The sequence below is a fragment of the Macrotis lagotis genome, chromosome X, assembly GCF_037893015.1.
Source record: "Macrotis lagotis isolate mMagLag1 chromosome X, bilby.v1.9.chrom.fasta, whole genome shotgun sequence".
NCBI classification, from domain to species: domain Eukaryota; kingdom Metazoa; phylum Chordata; class Mammalia; order Peramelemorphia; family Peramelidae; genus Macrotis; species Macrotis lagotis.
This window is the reverse complement of record NC_133666.1, coordinates 611,988,863-612,004,412: the sequence shown is the minus strand read 5'-3', so window position 1 is coordinate 612,004,412 and position 15,550 is coordinate 611,988,863. Positions and strand designations below refer to the sequence as shown.

The following is a 15,550-nucleotide window of genomic DNA, read 5'->3' as shown; positions in this document are numbered from 1 at the left end:
TCAAATAGAAACTAACTTAAAATTCTTCACAACCTTGTCCCAAACTGACTTTTCAGTCCCCCTCATCCACTGACTTTCTGTTCCTTGCATTTGATAAACCATCTCTTTTCTCCATTCCTTTGCACTGCTGCCCCTGTGTCTGAAGTAGACTCCCTCAGTACCTCTTCCTCATAGAATTTTTCTCTTCTTTCAGAATTTTTCTCTTCTTTCAAGATGCAAGTCAAGCACCACTTTCTCCATGAAAACTTTCTTTATCCCCTCAATTGCTATTAGCACTCTCTCAAACAACTTTGTATTTAACTGTTTTGTATCTCTTCAATATGTAGTTTTATGAGTCTTTTAGAATATAAGTATTTTGTAAAGATAGTTTTATTTATTGTATTTATATTCCCCTCACCTAGAATATTCCCTTCCCCATAATAGGTACATACTACATTCTTGTTGATAGATTGGTTGATGTTACAATGTAATATTTAATAAGGACAAAGGAGTGATCAACTGAAAGGGAAAAATAGATCTAGCAACTGAACTGGGCTTTAAAAGGAGGGGAGTGGTTGAAGCCATAAACTGGATTGCAAAATGCTTAGAAGCAGAAGATTCTAGCATGAAACTTAAGAAAAGTATTGGACAAACCTGTATTCCAGTGGTTGTGATGAGCAACAATAACACTTCTTTGTGTTTATGTGCATTTTTGACTTTTCTCAGTGCTTTGCCAACCTTTTTTTTTTTTAAATTGATCCCCTAGCCACCCTGAGAAGTAGAATGGGTAATAATTCATCAGACTGAATTTTCTTTTCAGGGATTTTATTTTTTGTCAAAATTATTTGGAAATTAGATGTCAGCTACACTCTACAGAATGGGAAACTGAGGTTGAGAATATGTGATATAGCATGAAGAGCTATCAGTTAGACCTAAATCCACTAGTTACTTTCTGTGTGACCACCAGGTGCACCCAGTTTAACCTGCCAGTTTCCTCCTCAGTCAAATAGGTTTTGTCCTCAGAAATACTTTGTAAAACTTAAAGTGATGTCTAAGTGTTAGTCATTTTGTTATTGTTGTTGGGTCAAAGCCACATAGGGAATTAGTGACTTGATCCCAAACTTTACTAAACCTTTATTATGTGTGTCTAAAACTACAACATATAGGCAAAGCCCCACATTACTCCAGTTAGGAGTTAAATGCAAGCTCTGATATAGGAATTGGTGCTTGGATGATCTCAGAGCAGGTCCAAAGAACATTTTTACCCCTATAGGAAATAGCGTCAGTGCTCAAGAATTTTGTTCTGTGAATTTAGAGGTTTTCCTAAACCAATCTCATTGCTGTTGCTGAATGGCATGATATGTGAAACTGTGAGAATGACATCATTTCAATCTTTAAAATGACCTCTCCAGAGGTTGATGTATTTTTGAACAGCTGAGATTCTCCAGTAATACTTACTTTGTAATTTCTTGATTCAGCAGTGAGGGAATAGTGTGATACCTTATAATACTTTCAATTAGATTTAATAAAGAGCAAGAAAAATGCCTCACATTTATATAGGATTTAAGGTTTACAAAGCATTTTCTCTACAACATCCCTGTCATGTTGGCAATCTTTTGATATCTCCAGTTTTACAACTTTTTCTACCCACATTTTCTAGATGAGAAAGAAACCTTGTCACACAGCTAGTATTTGATAAAGACAGGATTCCAGTCCAGTTCTTGTCTGTCCTAGGTCTTTCCCACCAGTCTGGGCTGTCTACTTCTCTTTAATAAGAGCAGTTCATAATAGAGTCATTTGGAGTAATAATCTATATATAGATTTTATTTGCTCCCAGTCACAGTCAAAGAAGAAATAAAACATGCATAGCTTGCTTATCTTGTTTTTATGTCATTTTTAATGTATTGCTTTTCTTAAACTGGAGTTTTAATTTTTAGACTGAGAAAGGCCTCTTTCATCTGAAATAGATTTGCTTTTTATGTTTTTGGAATGGAAATATTCAGGCATTTTCCACACACAGCAGACAAAACCAGTGTGAATGAAGGATGCATGCCAAGAGACAGAGTTAGGGTGAGTGCCAGAAGGCTAGTAGTGAGAGGGTACGGGTTCTGTTCTTGAATTCACAACTAACTGTTGCCAGATCCTGCTGCTTTCTCCTTCCCAACAAATTTCCATCTCACCTCTTTTCTGCCTTCCTCCCCATCCCTACAGCCAGGACATATTTTTTATTTCTTTCATGTTCTCTTTTACTTTTCCTTTCCCCCAGTGCCTAATTCACAGTCTTTTGAACAAAACAGGCATTCAGAGAATGCTTATGAACTAATCATAGCAAATCTCTTCCTTACTAGACAACCCCCTCCAGCGCCAGGCCCTGTATTAAATCCTCAGTGCCATTGCCAAAACAACCTCATCATCTGGTTATTTTGACTGTGCCTCTCCATCCCTTAGAACCCAGTTGTGACTTTCAACAAAAGTACAGCTCAGGGTCCAAATCTGCTTTGTTTCTTTACAAACATCCCAAGGCTGCCCCATGGCTCTTGTCTACTCCACTTCCTTACAAGTCCTGTAGTATAATAAAAGGGCTCTGGACTTAAAGTCAATCAACATAAGTCCTAATTTTAACTACCACCGAATAGCTGTGGGTGACTGGATAAGTCAGCTCCTCTGTCAGTGCTTCAGTATACTCTTCTATTAAACTGGGTGACGATACTAATCACTAGTTGGCAAATGTAGAGTTGGAAAGGCAGACAAAGATTAAGTGATATACCCAGGGTCACATTAAGTATTGCCTGAGGGGCAGCTAGGTGGCTCAGTGGATAGAGCACTAGCCCTGGAGTCAGTAGTACCTGGGTTCAAATCCTGCCTCAGACACTTAATAATTACCTAGCTGCATGGCCTTGGGCAAGCCACTTAACCCCATTGCCTTGCAAAAAAAAAAAAAACAAACAACTAAGAGAAAAAAAAGTATAGCCCGAGCCTTGATTTGAACTCAGATCTTCCAGACAATAAGATCAGCACTCTATCTACTGCGCCACCTTACTGCCTCCATAGAGTGGGATGCAGTTTCTTCTGGACAGAATCAGATTTCCATGACTTTAAGTAGGAAAAAAGAGGATGATATCTAAATAACAATAAATCAATGATTTCAGAGAGCTCAGTGAAAAGACTAGTTAGAGGTCATTAACTTAGGCAGGCTAAGGCTGAGCTGGATGGGGATAAGAGGTGCAATAGTAAGGAAAAGGAGGATTCTGCCTCAGTCAACAGTAAAAGAGAATCAAAAAGCAGCTGGTGGAGGAAAACTAATTGCCTATGATTTCCTACTAAAGACTGAAGAATGGACTTCAGGGGATGATTGATGTGGATTTGTTTGAGGTAAAAAAAAATCACCAGACTCTGAGTCAAGAGGGTAAGGAAAGGTTTAAATTTTAATTCCCAGTTTGCTTACAAAAAAGTTCACAGGTTAGGTTTTTTGGAGAAGCAGCAAGTGACAATTGAAGTGGTAAAGTTAAAGCAAAGAGAACTGGCACAAGCTAGTCTGGTCAGAACAACAAAGTCAGCTAAGAGGGGGGGGGAAGAGAAACATTCACAGTAACTGAAAAAATATCAACATGGATCCAGCAGCATGGAGAAAGGGATGAGAGAATTTGGAATCTCACGAGTAGGTTGCCCTCCAAAAAAAGTGAGCAAGAACGGGATACATAGTAAAGAAGAGCTTAGGGGAGTGAGAAGTTATTTTGGGGATCATGCTCCCCCAGAGTGGGCTGGTCTCCCAAAGTAAAGCAACTCAGCTAAGGAGTGAGCAGAGCTACTAAAGAGGACTTAGGGAGTGAGATGAAGGTGGGAAAGGGTAGCTCAGAGAGCAGAGATGAGATAATGTGAGACATGTTGATGAGGGATAGTAGGTCAAAGAGCAGAGGTAATTAGGATTATGTGGATGAGGCGTGGTAGGTCAAAAACATAATCCTTTCAGGCATTGACAAGGATCCATTGTTTTGTTGATAGAAGGTAGTTTTGTGCATAGGGACAAGGCTGATGGTTTTGAAAGAGAAAGTGAGACTGATGCATAGCACCAACTCACTCCAATCCATTTCACTTGCATGTCATGGCATCATCTCCCTGATGTCTTCTTTGAAAATGAAGGACAAAAAACAAACAGGAGACTTTGGAGGCCTCGAGGTGGGCCTAAACTCATTATGAGCAATGTCCTTTAAGAGGCTGAACATTTAAAATCAGGACTTTAGAAAGAGAGGGAACTTTTCATCTTCCCAAACCATTGTTAATAAGCATTTTCCTTATGGTCCTTTAGTGGCCTGTGTTGTGTGTGCCCCCATCCCAATATCTATCTTCACTCTTTCTCTCTTAAATGCATGTTCTTTTTGTCCCCTTTCTCATTCACACTATGCTCTGCAGTACCTGTACCCTATTCTACTATTTTTCCATCAGTGAAAGAAATTCCTAGTCTTAATTCCCATAGCCAGTAAAAACATATTTGCCTGAGATCTTGCAAATCTCATTAAGAGAACCAAAAAAATGTAGACCCCAGTCAAAAAGATACCACCACAAAGATCAAGGTTCTCCGAAGTGAAAAATTCTATAACTAACTCTGGAGGTATAAAAGCTCAGGAGTTTTTATTTAACAAACCTGCAAAGTTAACAGATCAAACTTTTTCCTGGAGAGGCAGTAAATTACTTGAGGACATGCAGAAAAACAAAAGACTAGATGAGAATGCATAAGGGAAAGAGAGAAAGGAAAACAGCCCTAAGAAATGGCTGAGCTTAGATTCTAATGAGTGAGTCTGTCCTGGAGAGAAATGTGGGTCAAACTTTTATAGTCTTGCCCATTTCTTATGCAGTGAAAATCAGATTAAAGGAGGACCCTACCCTCTAGTGACTGGGGTCAGGTACTCACTTTGGAAGACTTGAGAAGCAGGAAACTAGAGGAGGGGTACAGGGATAAATTGAAGGTGCTCCTATCTTGGTGAATTTACAGTTAACTAGGAAGTTACATTGAACAATTGAAGGGAATTTATCTGATGGAGCAGCATGCTGCAGAGGGAGCCCTCAGAAATTATCAGATGAGCACAAATAATATTTTCTTAATATTAAAAAGCTAGATAGATATTTCTTCTTCAACAATCTGTCAAGCAAGGTACCACAGAAGAAGGTAATAAATATAACTTAGAAAAAGTGACAGAATAAAGAACCAGTAATTCATAGGAAACAATGTTTATGAAAAGAAACAAACAAAAATTTCTCATCTTTGTAAATGCAGAGTTGACAGATGGCAAAATAAAGATCCTAAAGCAAGTGAGCAAAGGGATCACTGAAGCTTGGTTGGATATGACTTATGATTGAAATTTGACTTATTGATCAAGGAACAAAAGAGGTGTGAGAAAAGAGAAATAATATATATTAGGTATATGTACTGATTTGAAAAAAATCCTTGAACTTGAGGATTGAGAATGCTTGATTGAGGATCATTGAAGATAGAAATAGAGTGCTTTTATTATAGGGGTATACTTGAGACTCTCTAGACAGAAGAAGGAATAGAGGAGTGCAGAAAACAGGTTGAAAATTTGGAACATTTTAGTTAGCAGCTTCTCTTTTCTGTACATCAGTTAAGACTATAGCTTACTCATTTATGATAAGCCTTGATAATCATTTCATCATTTAAAAAGTGGAGATGGAGGAAGCAACAAGGGAAACTACAGTTCTAGACTTTATCAAATCAATAAGGAAAAACTGATCGTTAAATAGAAAGAAGAGGAGGAGAAAGTAACCCCATTTTCATAGTGATAGCATAACATAGCATTGTAACTGAGGAGAAGAAACCTAGGCACAGTCTCATTTATATGCTAGATTTTGGGAGAGCAGGGTTGGTTTTTGTTTATCATTTAGCAGGCATTTATTGAGTACCCAACGTGTGCAAAGCACTGTAGATATATAGGGAAAATTAAACCACTCCAGCCCTAGACTAGTTTGGGTTTTTATTGTTTTTTTTTTTAATTTTTCAGTTCACAATCTATTTTTTCTCCATCATACCTACCTCTTTAATTAAATGTAACCTTTATAACAAATAGGCATTTTCAAGAAAAAGTAATTTCCGTATGGACCACAACCCCTCCCTAAAAAATAATTTAAATAAAAATTTCTCAATATGCAACCTAGACCTATTGCTGCACTTTCAGGATATATATAGCATCATTTTTCATCATTGGTCTTCTGGAATCATGTTTGTTGTGCCTGAGTTCTTAAGTCTATAAAGGTTGTTCATTTTAGTGTTATTATATAAATTGTCCTGATTATACTCCCTTCTTGTGTAAGTTCTTGAAGTCTTTGAAATTTTTTAAAACCAACCCTTCATTATTTCTTCCAGCACAGTAATCTTTCCTTACATTCATATTCCATAATTTGTTCAACTATTTCCCAAGTGACAGATACCTTTAGATCCCAAGTCTTTGCCACAAGGAGGAGGAGGAGGAAGAAAAGAAATGTTATAAATATTCTTGTACATATTTCTTTTTTTCTTCTTTAATCTCTTTGAATAATGTATCTTTTCTGGGATCTTTGGGATTTTTAAACTCTAGATGTCTTGTGCTTCTTTACTTCCATATGTTTTGTTCCTTATCTGTTCCATTAAGCAACCTCAAATCTTTTTGATATTACTGGTTTATGGTATCATTTAACATGTTACCACCAGTCCCTATTCCTTTCCATTTCTTTTCATTAATTTCTTGAAATTCTTGACTTTTTCTTTCTCCAAATGATTTTTTTTCCTATTTACATAAAATAACCTCTTGGTAATTTGATTAGTATAGCACTGGAAAAGTAAAATAATTTAGATAGTATTGTCATTTTTATTATATTGGCTTTGCCTACTCATGAGCAATTAACATTTCTTCAGTTATCTAGGACTCTTTTTTGTGTGAAAAGTGTTTTATTCCTATAGTCATTTAGTTCTCCTGTGTGTCCTGGCAACTCCCAAGTATTTTATACTTATAGCATTCATTTTAAATATAATTTTTCTATCTCTTCCAATGGATTTTTTGTTAATTAAAAAAAAGTTGATTTATTGGGGTTCAATTTATGTCCTGCAATTTCCAGATAATTATTTCAGCTAATTTTAGTGGTTCTTCACTACGGTTCTCCAACTAAATCAAAATATGACCTACAAGAAAATCAGTAATTTAATTTCCTTTTTGCCTTTGTTTATTTTTTATTTTCTTTTAATTGTAACTGACTTTTAGTGGTAATAATAGACATCTTTGCTTTACCCCAGTCTTATTGGAAAAGCTCTAGTTTATCCCTATCACATATAATTTTATGTTTTGTTTTTAGATAGATATGCTATCCATATTGTATATTTATTTTTATATACATTTGTTATATATATTTATATACTATTAAGGAGAAATCCTTTTATTTGTTTGTTTTCTGCTTTAGTAGGATAAGATGTTGTATCTTAACGAGTTTTTTCCTATATCTATTGCTAAAATTAGAAACTTTTTATTCTTTTTATTATGGTCTGTTATGTTAGTAGTTTGTCAGCTATTGAACCAATCCTGTATACTTGGTCCAATTTGGTCATATTGTATAATCTTTATAGTATGTTTCTGTATCTCCAGGATAATATTTTATTCAAAATTTTGATGTCATTGTTCATTAGGAATATTGGTCTGTTCTTTTTCTGCTTTGTTTCTGAGAGAACAAGCATTGAATATGTGTGAGGGGGAGAAAAAGATTTGATCCCAGGACCTATTTTTTTTTTAGGGAAATTTATCCCAGGAAGAAGTCTCTTAAGTAAGAATTTCTGAAGTTATATAAAGAAAAAAACAAACAAACATTCTTATGGAGAGAAAAAGGGGAGCTGTTTTAAGGGATTAATGAATATTTGAGGAAGTCATTGATTTAAGATGACCTATATAAAATGTGGAGACCAGGTAACTGAGGATGAACATAGAAGAAAACAGGGATTTATTAAGTGTTTACAATGTACTAGTCCCTCTGCTAAGTGCTTTACAAATGTGATCTTGTTTTCCCCAACAATTCTGGGAAGTTGATTCTATTATTATCTCCATTTAATAGGAAAGAAAACGAGGCAGACAAAAGTTGTCACCCCGAGTTACACAGCTAGTCAGGATCTGAAGGCAAAATTGAACTCAGGTCTTTCCATTTCCAAGCCAGGCTCTCTCTCTCTTCCTAGCTATTAAACTAATTGTCTTGTTAATACCTTAGCTGAACCCAATTAAAGAAACCCTCATGCTAATTCAAATCATTTTTTAATACAAAATGCCTTCTACTAGATGAGTTTTTCAATTATTCTTAATTCTAGTTACTCCCATTATTTCCCATTTATTCTCTGTTTAGTTTATTCCTAAGCAGTTGTTTGCATATGTCTCCCCCATTATAGTGTCAGCTTCTCAAAGGCAGGGGACAATCTTTTGCTTTTCTTTGTATCCCCAGACCTTAATACTTAATCTTGTAAGTACTTAATAAATGCTTATTGACAGATTAACAAGAAAGAAAATAACAGAGCTATAAATACTGTTTCAGATGGAGCTAGAAATGGGAATGAATGCTGATGAGGGAGCAAGAAGGCAGTAAATATGTTGTAGAAAAGAGAAAAAGAAAAGAAAAGGATAGGAGCACTATTCACTCCAGTGGCAGACCAACTGGGAGAAAGTTGAACTACTCAGGTCCTATTTATTTGGCTTTTTCCTTCTAAAAGAGAATGATCGGGGTGGCTAGGTGGCGCAGTTGATAAAGCACCGGCCCTGGAGTCAGGAGTACCTGGGTTCAAATCTGGTCTCAGACACTTAATAATTACCTAGCTGTGTGGCCTTGGGCAACCCACTTAACCCCATTTGCCTTTCAAAAACCTAAAAGAGAGAGAGAGAGGGGGAGAGAGAGAGAGAGAGAGAGAGAGAGAGAATGAGAATGGATATGATCCTTGTACTAGAAAAAATAAAAAAAATAAGCAGCAAGTACTAGAAGTCTATGATATATGATGAGATGGTCAAGTGGCATCCAGCTCCCCTCAAAATTAATTTCTTGCCATATCCAGACAAAGTAGCCTAGATTATTGAAAGTACTAGAATGTACAGTTAGTCCATATTAGGGAACTTTGAAATATTTTGGAGAAAGGAATGGTTAGAGAAAAGAAGGCATCCTGATTTTCAAAAAAGATAAATGAGTATGGATCCTGTAAACTTGCCATCTTCCTGGCAAAATTCTAGAATATATTACTAAGGAAATGGTTTGTGTGTGCTTAGAAAGTGAAATGATGATCCCCTCCCCCCCCTGAAAAAAAATCCAAGATAATTTTATCAAGAGAAAGTCATGCCAGGTAACCAGACCAGCAGTTAGGATAATGTTGTACACAAAATAATACTTAGATCTTACTGGACCATACTTAGATTTTAAAGTATTGACAACTTTTCATGGTATACTTTTGAATAAGATGTATAGATTTAAGCTAAACGCCAGTATGATTGAAAGGATTTAGAAATGGATGGAATTATTTGGATCTAGGCAGGATGGCATTTTTGCCAGTTTAAAATTTCAGAAAGTTGAAAAGCTAAGCCAATATGTCAAGATCCAGAAAGACACCCAATAAACCAGAACAATGGGCAACATTAAATAAGATGTAATTTAATAAGGACAAATGTCTAGCTCTAAAGTTGCTTTTTTTTTAGGAATTACAAAAGCTTAAATTTATTTTGTTCTTTTGATGACTTATATTTGTCCCCTTATTTTAAATGAATTTTAACTTTAATAAAAATCAAAAGTAGCAAACAAATGTGAATTACTTTGAAAAACTATCAACAAGTAAAAGTTACAAAATTGATGAATGAATCACTCCTTGGTTTGGTGCTGTTCCTTTTCTGTCATTTCCTGTTGGCGAATAGTTTCTTGTGCTGTTTGCTGCATTTTCTCTAATTTTTCAAGAGTCAGAGATTTTAGTGGCTGAAGTTTGGGTTTGCATAGCACCATTGTGGCCACATCTACAGACAACTGCCCTTATTTGGGAAGGACTTCCCGGAACATTGATTTCACTTCAGCCATATCAGAACTACTGTATGTTGCACTTTTATTTTCCCCTAATTATGCAGAAAGTAAGAACCGGAGATATCTGGCAGCTCTCCAGAGCTGGATAGTGGATGTAGTGTGGACTTAGAAGTGCAAAGAGGTTGATCTGCAGTTTTGTACTAGGAAATGGAAAAATTGCCCATTCAACAGATCCAGTGCATATCTGGCTTGAGGTTATGTGCTGGGGCTCCGGTCCGGCTCGGCTCTGGGCGCCCCCTGGGTGGGGAGCTAAAGTTGCTTTTAAAAGTTGATCTTACAAATATACAAAAGGGAAAACATGGTTAGAAATTTACTCTGGAAATGATTAGGAGGGGTTTATACATTATAAGCACAACATGAGTCAACAGTGTAACATGACAGTCAAAAAAAACCACACCTCATTCTCCTAAAACTATGTTGAAATATTCTTGTTCAGTCGTTTTTCAGGTGTGTCCAACTCTTCATGACCCCATTTGACATTTTCTTGGCAAAGATACTGAAGAAGTTTTCCATTTCCTTCTCCAGCTTTTTACACAGATTAGGAAATTGAGGCAAACATGGTTAAGTGACTTGCCCAGGATCACACACACACACACACACACACACACACACACACACACACACACACACACACAATATGAGTGTTTGAGACCAGATTTGACCAGAACTAAGGAAGAGTTCTTCATAACTCCAGATCCAGCACTTTATCCACTGTACCGCCTTGCTGCCCAATGTTGAGAGAGACAGCATCCAAATAAAAGTGATAGGAAAGATATGGTCAAGCTAGATTGTTTACAAATGTGGACAAACACATTAGTTAGAGTAAAGAAGTGTCAAATGAGGATTGATTTGAAGGAAGTGGGAGTATATAGATTGAAGAAGAAAAGATTTCTATGTTTTATAGGGATGTGGTTTATACAAGTCTGAACCTCTATCACCAAAATGAGTTCATTCACCTGGAACTGATATCTTCAACAATTCTTAGTGCCTTACCTCTAGGAATAAGAATTGGAAGATACACAAAATGAGACAGGACTAACCTGAATTTCCAATGCATTTGCCTAGAAGTAGAGGAGAGAGTGAACCCAGAATGTAACAATGTGATTTTCTTCTTATTTTTAATTGGTATTGATTTAAGTAAGTTTTATCTTTCCTCTGTAGTACTTTGTAGTAAAGCCCTTTTTGAACCTCTTAAAAAAAAAAAAGGAAGAGAAGACTTCGTTTCCTCTACTATTTGAAGAATGAAATTCCTCAGGATCTACTTTCCCGTAAGATCTGTCATTGTTCACAAGCTTCAAATGAACCCCACCCCATTGCTGATTCACACCTGTTTTGTCTGTCTGCTGCTGACATTTCTCCCCAAAAATGTATCATGCTTTATCATTGGTTCAGTTAGTCCTTCTATTCACACTAGATCATCCTTATTGCCTGTCTCAATTAAATTAAATTATATGTCATATGTGCATATAGTCAAGCTACCATCTTCACATCCACAGAAAGTAGGTATGCAGACATTAAGTGAATATTAAAATTAAGGATGTCAGCCAGAGTTTATTAAGCACATTGTCAAAAACTTAAGACTAATAAGATATGTCTAGACATATGTCTATGTCTTCACAGAATCCTGGAGTTGCCAAGACTTCAGAGGTCATCTAATTAAGCTCATATCTAATCAGGAATTTTTTCCATTATATCCAACAAATAAATAATCCTCAAGCCTTAGCTCGAAGTCTTCCAAAGAGGGGGAATCCACTACTTTCCAAGTAGCCTGTTCCACTTTTAGATGACCTGGTTATTAGGAAATTTTTTCTTACAACAAGTCTAAATTAACTTGTGACTTCTACCTATTACTTCTAGTTCAGGCTTTGGGGCCAAGCAAAATCATTCTAAATGCTCTTCCATTTAATAGCCCTTCAGATACTTAAGAATACCTAGACTGTTCCTCTTCAGTATTCTTTTCTCTAGGATAAACATCTCTTCTTCCTTCAACCATTTCCCGTATGACATGACCTTGAGATGCTTTATCATCATGGTTGCCTTCCTCAGAATACTCTATAATTTATCACCAACCTTCATAATATATGGCACACAGTAGTGAATACTGCTCCACAGGTGGTTGTGCCATAGCAAAAGGGAAAAGAATGATCACCTCTCTTGTATTGTATACTGCATTTCATAAGGTAGACTAAAATCACATTGACTTTCTTGGCTCTGTTATCATACCATCAGCTCATATGAAGTTTTTGTACACTTTTTAGAAGGCCCAGACCATTTTCAAAGAAACCACTGTTTCTTTGCCTCTTCTGTCTCAGACTTGTGAAGATGCTTTATTTCATCAAATGGAAGAATTTATAAGAGATTAGACTGTCATCCTACTGAACATAACCCAATAGTCTACCCTATTCAAGATTTATTTAAATCCTGGTTTTTATCCAAGATATCAGCAATTCCAGTTAGCAGTTATTTAATTCTAAATTTTGTCTCCTTAGAATTATGTCATTACCAGGGGTCATAGAGTGAGTCCAATAAGATGTAGAATCTGAAGTGGTTTTGTTATGTTTTGATATTTAAAGAGAAGGGAAGTAGAGCAAAAAGAGATTACATCTAATAATAATAAGCTTACTCTTTTCTATCTGTTCTCCCTTCTTCATGAAGATGAAATGATAAACTGATCGATATACTGTCTAGCCATGGTTCCAGAAAATTCATGATGAAATTTACAACCCACATCCATATAGATTAATGTGAATGATAAGTTCTCTGAGGCATATTTGAATTTGTACCATTTAAAGTTATAATTATGTAATAAATGGCCATTTATTCCAACCCAATAGAAATATGCAGAGTGACCACAAATAATGGTATCATTTCAGGGAAATTCATGATTTGAAGTAGCTTACATGACTATTGTGGGAATGGATTGAATGTATTTCTCACAAGTGTCTTTTTCCCCCCCTTTTTATCCTAATAGAGAGAAGATAAACAGAAGAGATAATAGATTTCAGTCACTGGAAAAAGTTCAATTTTAAAAGTTTTTGTTGGGTTGGACTAAAGTGCTTATATCTTGAATGACAATCAAGATTTAAACAAATCAGAGTCTGCCTTATGAGATACCAGGACAAGAGAAGTGATCTCCCTACTTTCTTTATCTGTGGCACAGTCACATCTGGAGTATTGTGGTTGGGTGCCATATTTTAGGAAGTATATTGCCTTCCTATTTTAAATTGTCTACAATTTATTTTAGTTTAGTCCCTTATGATTTTTTTCTTCTTGTTTACCTTTTTATGTTTCTTAAATTACAATGTTAATACATCAGAGTTTCTATAAAAGTATTCATCAGGAATCCTTGGAAATCTATTTTTCTCCCTATAGAAAGACTTGTACTCATTTTTGTGGACAGATTATTCTTAATTTCAAACCTATTTCCTTTGCTTTTTGGGATATTGCACTTAAGCTGCAAAATCTTATTAGATAAAAATTAAAATAATAGCTAACATTTATATAGAAGCTAACTTTGTGCCAGACTCTATACTAACTGCTCTACAATTATTATATAATCCTCAAAAAAAAAAGTCCTGGAAGGTAGGTGCTATTATTATCCTCATTTTACAATGGGAAACCGGAGGCCGAGAGAATTTATGTGATTTGTCAAGGAAAATACAGCTGATAATTGTCTGAGTTCAGAGTTGAACTCAGAACTTACTAACTCTAAGCCCAGTACTCTATCCATTGCACACTAGCTGCTTATACTGTAGCTCTTTGGTAATTAAATTCTTCTGATTACTTGTAATAATTTATTTGACCTGGAAATTCTGAATTTTAACTTTCATGTTTCTGGAATTTTTCATTTTGGATTTTATTACAGGAGGCCTTCTGGTTCTAAAAAGTGTGAGCAGTTATATATCTTGGCTTTTTTTTTTCCAAACCGTTATGATTGTCAGGCAGCCTAGTGATGTTTAAATCATCTCTTCTTAGTCTGTTTCCCAGGTTAGTTATTTCATACTTCTATTTTATCAGCCTTTTGACTCAACTGATTTTTATTTTATACTAATTTTCTTTTTTCGTTTTCGTTTTCTTTGCAAGCTAATGGGGTTAAGTGACTTGTCCAAGGTCACATAGCTAGGTAATTATTATGTGTCTGAGGTCAGATTTGAACTCAGGTCCTCCTGACTCTAGGACTGGTGCTCTATCTACTGTGCCCCTAGCTGTCCAGTACATACTAATTTTCAGGTATTCCAATTGCTTGGTAAGGTTTTTGTACCATGATGCTAAATTGTTAATTCTCTTTCCAATTTTTTTTACATAGCTCTCATTTCTTTTCCAATATTTTCTCCTTGTACTGTCATTTATTTTTCAATTATTCCTAATAATATCTTCCTTTCATTTATTTATAAAATCTTTTTAACCCTTTTTTAATACTTCATCTCTTCCAGAAAGTACTTGTCTTACATTTTTCCTTGAGGTTTTACTTGGACCTGTTTTAGAATCATTCTCTTGTTCTTGGTTTATTTCTTGAGCATCCTGTTACCTTAATATCTATTTGTTCTATTCTTCCCACTTCACTTCTGTACTTCAGACTTTGTTTTAGAGCCAAGTTCTATGCATTTTTGGAGGGAAATGGTCCTATTCTGTGTCCTCTTGACTGCTGTCTTGATGTATTAGATGTAGTGTTCAACAGTCTTAAGAGAGAACTTGTACTGGGGACTTAAAAGTGTTTAATCTTCCTTTAGAAGAGAGCCTAGGTCTAACCTCAGCAAATTCCTGATCTAGTGACTACAGGAAAAGAATAAATACTTCCTGCTTTGTGCTAGGCACTGTGCTATTATTGTCTTGTTGGATCCTCACAACAATCTGAGAGGTAGGTGTTTTTATCAGCCCAGTTTTATGGCTAAGAAAACTGAGGCAGTCACAAGTTAAATAACTTTCCCATAGCTAATAATTGCCTGAGGCTGAATTTGACCTCCAGATGTTTGTGACTCCAGGTTGGGCTTGAGCAACACAACTGTTGCCTTAGTCCACTGCTGTTAGCCTCAGCCACTAGTAGTCAGCTGGAAGGTTTCATAGGTGACCCTCTTCCACCCAACAGCCAGAACTACTCAGCTACAACTTGCTCCTGTAGTTAGGAAGCTCAGTCCATAGTCTAGGCCCTAGACACCATCCTTCACTGAATCCCTGACCTAACCCTAGTGAAGAAGCTGCAGAGTCACCGTATGACAACAGCATAGTGTCCAGCTCCACTGTGCCAGTTCCAATCTTAACCTGGTGCTCAGCCACAGGCATTTCCAAGTACAATCTTTATGGAATAGTTGTTGGGAGAGCTCAGCTGTTCTGCTTCCTTAGTGCCCACTTATCTGGTCTCCGACTGCTCCCCATCTGGCATCTACCTGGCACCTACAATTAGCAAGACATTGTGCAAGAGATGCAAAGACAAAATAAAAAATAAAAATTTGTTCTTGCCTTTGAGGAAGCTATATTTTATACTATAAGAATAAAAGATATAAAA

The 15,550-nt window shown here is 36.0% G+C and overlaps 1 protein-coding gene and 1 pseudogene across 9 annotated transcripts in view; one reads left to right on the top strand and one right to left on the bottom strand.

Moving 5' to 3' along the window:
* The window catches only part of PTK2 (protein tyrosine kinase 2), a 420,621-nt gene that overhangs the window by 371,625 nt on the left and 33,446 nt on the right, over positions 1-15,550 (top strand). The gene's annotated exons all lie outside the window — the stretch shown is intronic.
* LOC141499944 (BBSome-interacting protein 1-like) lies at positions 9,675-10,044 on the bottom strand (annotated as a pseudogene).